We start from the raw sequence: 8,296 nt of genomic DNA, 5'->3' as shown, positions 1-8,296 counted from the left end.
TGGTAAAGGAGGCCGTAGCATGACGCTTGTTAAGTGAGAAGGCCGGGAAGAAGGGCATTGCCAAAATGAATATAAGACAGCGAACCAGGAAGACTACCGCACTGGAATTTTCTGCTTGGGAGGGATAAAATTCTAGTTAATTTACGGTCTTCAACAGAGAGGGGTTCTCTGGAAATTTAAGTAGGCTCAGCAAGAAATTTCAAAGAAGTAGGCTTTCGAAAATTCTTGTTGAATTTCTTGCTTGGGAGGGATAAAATTCTAGTTAATTTGCGGTCTTCAACAGAGAGGGGTGCCCTGGAAATTTAAGGAGGCTAAGCCAGAAATTTCAAAGGAGTAGGCTTTCGAAAATTCTTGTTGAAGGAAAAGGAATTTTTGGCTGAGAAGAATTTTTAAGCTAGCTTGGACCAGAAAATATAAGTCAAGGATGATTTTAGGAAGGTATCTAGAGAAAATAGAATTGATCTTTTGAGCACTTAGGACACCTGCAAGTGATATAATTTCGATCCCAGCCTCTGTACAGTACGGCATCCTATCACTGATAAAGAGAAGTTAAAATAAAATGAAATTATCTCAAGTTGAAGCATGACTTACTAGCTTTGAAGTAATAATTGAGGGTTCCCATTTCTCATTTGGACTTTTCACATCGATGATTAAATGAAAATCTCACGAAACATCCTTAGCTCTTTATTGCTTTGTCATTATATTCACCAAAACTCACAAATAGGATTTGTTGCACTTACAAACTCCCTCTTTTTGGTGATTGATAACAACACATATAAAGCTCGCAATTTGGCACTTTGGATATGACAAGCTCCCCCTAAATATATGCATATATGTTTTGAATCTACAATTTGGCATAAAAGGCCACATATATATGCACAATTTTAGTGAAAGTGCTAGGAAACAAATCATATACATGCATGCTTTCCTAGGTGTGCAAAGGTGTCACAAAAATAATCGTGATGCATATGACATGAATATCACACAACAAATAAATGAAGGCATACACCATCACAAGTGATATGATATTAGATAAGCAAACTAACATTAACATGTCCTTACAACCATTAAGTACCAACTAAAAATCACACATAGTTCATCACAATATATAGTCATACAAGCCCAAAATATAGATAGAAGTCAACAAGAGATATAGATCATGATACAAGTCCAAGGTCCATACATAAATAGCATATAGATAAATGAGGCAAACATATATTTTCTCCCCCTCTGGCGTCAAGCACCAAAAAGAAAGATGTCATTGAAGAACACGTGCGCCTCACTCGTCGTGGTTGACACCGTCATCCTCCTGGGTCTCAGCGGGCTGCTGTCCACCGGAAGTAGAAGGGTTGACACCGTCATCCACCTGGGTCTCACCGGGCTGCTGTCCACCGGAAGTAGAAGGGTTGACACCGTCATCCTCCTGGGTCTCACCAGGCTGCTGTCCACCGAAAGTAGAAGGATAGGAGGCGGAGTAGAGAACATCGAAGGCAGCGCCGAAGAAGTGACCAGCTATACCATAGGTGGTGGAAGCCCATCCAGAGGACGAGCTGCCACCAACACGCTATTGAACATGGGACGAGGCCTGTGGCTGCTCGTCGGTATCAAACTGTGTCTGCTGTGGCTGCACAAAAGACTGCTGAAACAACGGATTCCACCATTCGGGCTGCTGAGGTGCTGGAGGTAGAGGACGAACTGGGGACAAAGTCACACCTATGTGCTCGGCAATCATCTTGCGCTGGACCTCAGCGCGGTGAAGCTCCTCCTGGACAAACCTATGGTGCTCTCTGTTGGCCTCATAGATGGCCATGGACATCCCAAACATAGAGTGCATACCCTGCAAGAGAAGACCTTGGACGTCTTCAGGATAAGCTGCAGCTGTGGCACAGGAGGAAGGCAAAGGCACAGACTGAGGCCGAGGTTGACTGGGCTTGCGGCCTCTCCTCTTTGTTGTCTCACTAATTCTCACAGGTCGGTAAGGCTCATGGCTCACTTCTTTGATGAACTCCTTCTGAGTGACTACCTCAATCATCTTCATGATATAGGGAGCATGAGTATAGGACTTCTTAGGATCCCAAGATGTCAACTGAATCTGCCTATAAATGAAGCCAAAAGCACTGAAATCCTCCTCATTACCCTCCTGAAAAGCTTTCAAGAAGGGACCCATAGAAGATAAAATCACTGAAGCACCACCAATCTTGGGAACCAAAGTTTGCCGGACCAACAAATTAAAATAGCGATAAACCTTTCTCATGTTGTTGACAGTGTAGAAGTCATCGGCAGTAGCATCCTCATTGTAAGCAAAAGAGAGATCAATGTCACGGTGAGGGTTGCAATTAAGCCGATGTTTGTCTATGTCATCAAACTCAAATCCAAGAATTTTGCCAAAGCGAGCATAAGAGACATAATAGGGCTGACCTTCAATGGAGAAATGCATATAACCATAATGATCAGCTGTGGCCTTCTCATACCAAACACTAGCAAAGAACTGTGCAATGACCTCATTGCTCCACGGATACTGCATGGTCATGAGATTCTTGAAATTACGCCTTTCCAACATTTCAAGAGCTCTAGTCATCTCAGGATCACCCAATTTGACACAATGATCCCAATCAATGTACTTCTGTAAAACCACTGGCTGACTCTTGGAAAGGATCACTGAATCATAGTAGTCCAGCTGAAAGACAGTCCCAAAGCGAGGATCATGAAAATCAGCATCTCGAGATTCAGATGGACATTCAAACCTTTTGCCAAAGACCTCTCCTTGGTTGCTAAAATAGTCCTTAGGGCGAGGCGGATGAACGTCACCCATAAAACGCCGATCGCCCGGATGGGTGAACAATTGCTCAGTCACAGGAACCAACTCAACATCCACATTGGGCAAGTACAAGTCATCCGCTGCTTTGTGGAAGGAGTTCTTATCACGTCTTACTGACACCTTACGCTAGTTGCATGGAGGCTTAGCAGTGGGCTGCTTCGCTCTCTTGGGGCGAGGCAGAGAAGCATCTCCATTACCCGACAGCGGTGGCGGCACTCTAGGTAAGTATTCTAGTTTCATTCGTCATTCTTTGACTTTTACGTTAATTAGCTCTGCATTATTGAAACATTGGGGTCAAATATTGCAGGCCGAGGTGCAGCAACTTCGGGCCTAGCAGGAGGCCTAGCTGGCTGAGTGGGAGGCTGAGCGGGCCGAGCGTCAGAGGATACAAGCTTTGGAGGCCCAGCAAGAAGGTTTGCTCAAGTTCGTGCAACAACTTGGACATCAACAAGGTTGGGAGATCCCAGCACAGCCGCTTGCACCACCACCACCACCACATCGTCGAGAGTCTACTCCGGTGAGTATGAGTATGGATGTTTTACTTTTTTTTGCTCATGCTTAGTGTCAAACCTAGTGATGGCCTTCGTGCCGGATTTGTTGATGTGTCGGCCTTCGTGCCGGATTTGTTGATGTGTTGGCCTTTGTGCCGGAAATGTGGTTGTCGGCCTTCGTGCCGACGTTTTTCTTGCAGGTTTTGGAAACCTCCCCGTGCAGGGGAGGTGCTGCCGAAATTTTCAACTTTTCTTTAAACTCCTTACATTTTTATCTTGTCACTCACGTGCAATCTCTTCTCTTTTTTGCAGCATCAATCGGGGGCGGCGTCGAACCATGTCGGAGGGTCGCCGGCATCGCACGTTAGCCCATCCCCACCTGGACACTCGTCGGGATCGCACCCTGGGGTGTCCCAACCCTCACAATCACCGTGAGCTGCCTACGGAGTCATTTTTATGTATTGAACTTGCGAACTTGGAATAGTGTGTACTTTTGATCGTGTGGTTTGTAATATATTGTGGATTTCGGACAAATTTGGTCGTTTGTGATATATAAATATGGTTTGTGATATATTGTTGTTGATTTATGGTTTGTGATATATATATGCTTTGTTGTTTACATGGAAAAGGAAAAAACAAAAAAAAGAATTTTTAGAGGTGGCTTCCCCGAGTGCCTGAGCTGTGGCACTCGGCAAAGAGGGTTTTTAAAAAAAACAAATTTCTTTGCCGAGTGCCTGAGCTGCGGCACTCGGCAAAGATTATTTAAAAAAAATTCAAAAATCTTCCCCGAGTGTTGCACTCGGGAAAGAAAAAAGAAAAAGAAAACGGCTTCCCCGAGTGCCTGAGCTGCGGCACTCGGCAAAGAGGGTTTTTAAAAAAAACAAATTTCTTTGCCGATTGCCTGAGCTGCGGCACTCGGCAAAGATTATTTAAAAAAAATTCAAAAATATTTCCCGAGTGTTGCACTCGGGGAAGAAAATAAAAAAAAGAAAACGGCGTCGGCCGTCGGCCAACGGCGTCAAATCTTTCCCGAGCGCCAGCACGCCACTCGGCAAAGCCTTCCCCGAGTGCACGATTTTCGGCACTCGAGAAAAACGCCTTTGCCGGATGAGGATTAGCCGGAGGGTCTTCCCCGAGTGTTGCACTCAGGGAAGGCTTCCCCGAGTGCAACTGGCACTCGGGGAAGCCACTGGCTGCTGTAGTGCATGATGCGCGTGGAAGTAGAGTCTAGGACCCTCACAAAGCTAGCCGAACATGCGTGCTCGAGGATAAGGCTGGCCCAAGCATTTGAGGGCTTTTGAGGTCCTGTGTAAGGGTATGTATGGAAAAGTTCTAGCTCCACAAAAGCAACTTTAGAGCACCAGCTCTAACGTGGAGCAGCACTACCATGAATTTAGTTTTGGATCTGGCTCGAAGGAATCTATTTGGAAGAGTTCTACCATGCATCTAGCTAGATTCATATGTAATTATAAAAAATTATTCGAAGACTAAAATGAAAAAAAAAGACAAGAATCAACGTCTCGATGGCTGAAGGCAAGGCAATGCATGGGGATGGGTGGAGCCGGTCGTGGCTGATGTGGACGAGCGTGGCTGGCATGGGCGGATTTAATTCCTAGGAATACCTAACTATTTTGGTATAGTTTTATGTAGATATGTGTACATACTTGTATATAAAAATATATAATTGTATAATCTGTAGTATTTTTGCCTATTTCAGCCTAAAAACATAAAAAACTGGCCTTTCGGCCTTGCTTCAAACTTCCTCACCTTCCCAAGCCGGCCCACTTGGCCCACTCATCTATTTCAGCTCTTCCAGGCCTATCACCCCGACACCCCGTGCCCCCCGAGTCCCCGACACCTCGCCATCGTTTGTACATCCTACCCTCTCACGCTCGATCATGGAACACGGGCGCGCGGCGGCGTGGGGCTAACCCTAGGCGGCGGCGGTGCCACAGCGGCCAGCGAGCACAGGGGCGGCGACCAGAGGCGGCGGGGAGCGCAGTGGGCCGGCGAGCAGGCGAGCAAGGCAGTAGCGTAGTGCCCAGGGGGCGGCTCGCCGTGCCCACGCGCCCGCACCGCAGCCACCAGTGACCAGTCCCGCGCGGGTGGGGGTGGCGCCGTGGCGGCGGCTAGGCCAGCCGATAGCCGGCAAGACTAGGACTCCAGGCTCATGTTTCCATTCTCACTCTCCATACACCAGGTCTTAGTTGTTCAATTTTCTTTTCAGTTGTTTATGCAGCTGAGGTTTTCAATTAGATTAGAAGTCTAGATTCTAGAAACCAAATATTGGTCTAGAGTTTTCAATCAGAAGTCAAGATTCTAGAAAGCAAGATTAAAACAGCAATTTAGTATTTTGTAAGTTCTCTTTATTACTTATTAGTTTGGTTCATGCATATCTTCACTACTAGAGAACAGACTTTAGAACGATGTCCCAATTTGGCATTAGCCTCGGCATTTTTTACCCCCGGGACTAAAGGACCCTTTAGTCCCGGTTGGTAATACCAACCGGGACTAAAGGTCCCTGCCCAACGGTCGTCCGCGGGGCAGGGATCTTTAGTCCCGGCTGGTATTACCAACCGGGACTAAAGCTTTTAGTCCCGGTTTGGGTGATGCCCCAGGAATAAAGATTAATCTTTAGTCCCGGTTTGGACCTCTAACCGGGACTAATTATCCCGGCCTATAATTCAGCTCATTTCTTCCTCCCCGAGCCCGAGCCATTCCATTCAAACTCACTGCCTCTATTCTTCAGCTTGCTGTTGTTCTTGCTCTCTTCCCCTCCATTGGTGTTGCTCTTCGATTTTGGAGGTAACAAACTTAATCCTCTTATGTTTTGTCAGTAGCTTATCTCATTTTGCGATGTAGATGCATGTGTAACTTTATATGATGGACTTTATTATGATTTTATATGTCATTTTTAGCTCAAAATCACATGATGATTTGCATATATGTTTGGATAAACAAAAGTTAAATTAGTTCATCAAAATCACGCCTTGCTCGTCCTCGCTGGAGCACGCACCATCCTCATCCCCGGTGGCTTACGTGATCTTAGAATTAATTTTTCCATGAAATGAAAAACTTAGAAAATTGTTAGAAAATTGTAGAAAATCCGTACTAGTTGAACTTGCGGACCGTGTTCATCTCACCGAGCATGTTCTCTGCTGAGCGGTAATGGACGTCAAGGAGGAGCTTTGATTCTACGAGGGAGAGCGGCAACGGTCGTGGAAGACCGTGTTCCCTTTCTCGTAGAATCAGAGCTCTTCCTTGGCCAAGTATGGTGCCGTCCGGTGGAGAAATGCTCGCGAGATGATCACGTAAGCAAGGTCAACTAGTACGGATGGTTATTTATTGAAACATGTTTTTGAGCTATAATTTGATGGATATTTGATAACTTCAGACCTACAAATGTCATCTACAAATGTTACTATCCTCGGCAACCTAAACGCTCACGAGCTCGCCGATATCGAGCAGGTCACTTTGAATTATTTTTTCCATGAAATGAAATACTTAGAAATCATGCCTTTTATTTTTTAGAATTAAATTTTCCATGAAATGAAAAACTTAGAAATGGTTAGAAAATTGTAGAAAATCCGTACTAGTTGAACTTGCGGACCGTGTTCAGGTCGGCGAGCATGTTCTCTACCGAGCGGTAACGGACGTCAAGGAGGAGCTTTGATTCTACGAGGGAGAGCGGCAACGGTCGTGGAAGACCGTGTTCCCTTTCTCGTAGAATCGGAGCTCTTCCTTAGCCAAGTACGGTGCCGTCCGGTGGAGAAATGCTCGCCGATTTGATCACGTAAGCAAGGTCAACTAGTATGGATGGTTATTTATTGAAACATGTTTTTGAGCTATAATTTGATGGATATTTGATAACTTTAGACCTACAAATGTCATCTACAAATGTTACTATCCTCGGCAACCTAAACGTCCGCGAGCTCGTCGATATCGAGTAGGTCACTTAGAATTATTTTTTCCATGAAATGAACTACTTAGAAATCATGCCTTTTTTTAGAATTAAATTTTCCATGAAATGAAAAACTTAGTAAATAGTTAGAAAATTATAGAAAATCCATACTAGTTGAACTTGCGGACCGTGTTCAGCTCGGCCAACATGTTCTCTGCCAAGCGGTAACGGACGTCAAGGAGGAACTTTGATTCTACGAGGGAGAGCGACAACGGTCGTGAAAGACCGTGTTCCCTTTCTCGTAGAATCGGAGCTCTTCCTTGGCCAAGTACGGTGCCGTCCGGTGGAAAAATGCTGGCCGAGATGATCACGTAAGCAAGGTCAACTAGTACGGATGGTTATTTATTGAAACATGTGAAATCCGTACTAGTTTAGGTTAAATATATCATTTTAGAAAATATGAAATTTACACTAGTTTGCAAAAATAAGTATAGAAAGTAGATGACAACTGGTACCGGATCCTCGGCCTCTCGTTCGGTTGCGAAACGACTGAGGCCAGAACTCCCTCTCATTATCTGCGGCAAGTGTAAGCAGAAGATTGTGATGGAGTACCGAGTCAAGAGACAGGGACCCAACAAGGGTCGTGTTTTCTACAAGTGCCCGGATCGCGATGTGAGTTTCTTACGCATTTTTATTTATGGCTAATTGACCTACTTTTCTTGAATATTTTTGACTAAATATTTTTTGGCTTTAATTTCAGTGGGAGGGCAATGGATGCGATGGTTGGTACTGGGAGGAAGATTATGCTACATACGTGCAGAATTTGGGTACGCTTGAGGTAGCGGCTACTGCTGATGAGTCAGTGAGCCAGCAGGAGAAGCTTATTGATATTCAACAGAAGAATGATTTGTCTGTTTTAGTTGCGTACGATCACGAAATAATTATGTTACTGAAGTGCATTGTAGTTTTAGTTTGTTTAGTGATAGTTCGGATTGCTTACGTTGTAGTCAGGCTTAGTTAATTAATCAACCGTGTGTGTGTCATTTATGTTGTGTAATAAAATACTTAATTATGTTCAAGGTTTTC

General features: G+C 44.8%; 1 pseudogene; it reads right to left on the bottom strand.

The window, feature by feature from the left end:
• Positions 1-1,279: 1,279 nt before the first annotated feature.
• LOC136465477 (uncharacterized) lies at positions 1,280-3,667 on the bottom strand (annotated as a pseudogene).
• Between the last annotated feature and the right edge of the window lie 4,629 nt (positions 3,668-8,296).

This window comes from Miscanthus floridulus, chromosome 7, assembly GCF_019320115.1.
Source record: "Miscanthus floridulus cultivar M001 chromosome 7, ASM1932011v1, whole genome shotgun sequence".
Classification (NCBI taxonomy): domain Eukaryota; kingdom Viridiplantae; phylum Streptophyta; class Magnoliopsida; order Poales; family Poaceae; genus Miscanthus; species Miscanthus floridulus.
The sequence above is the reverse complement of the archived record's forward strand: the minus strand, read 5'-3'. Positions and strand labels throughout refer to the sequence as shown.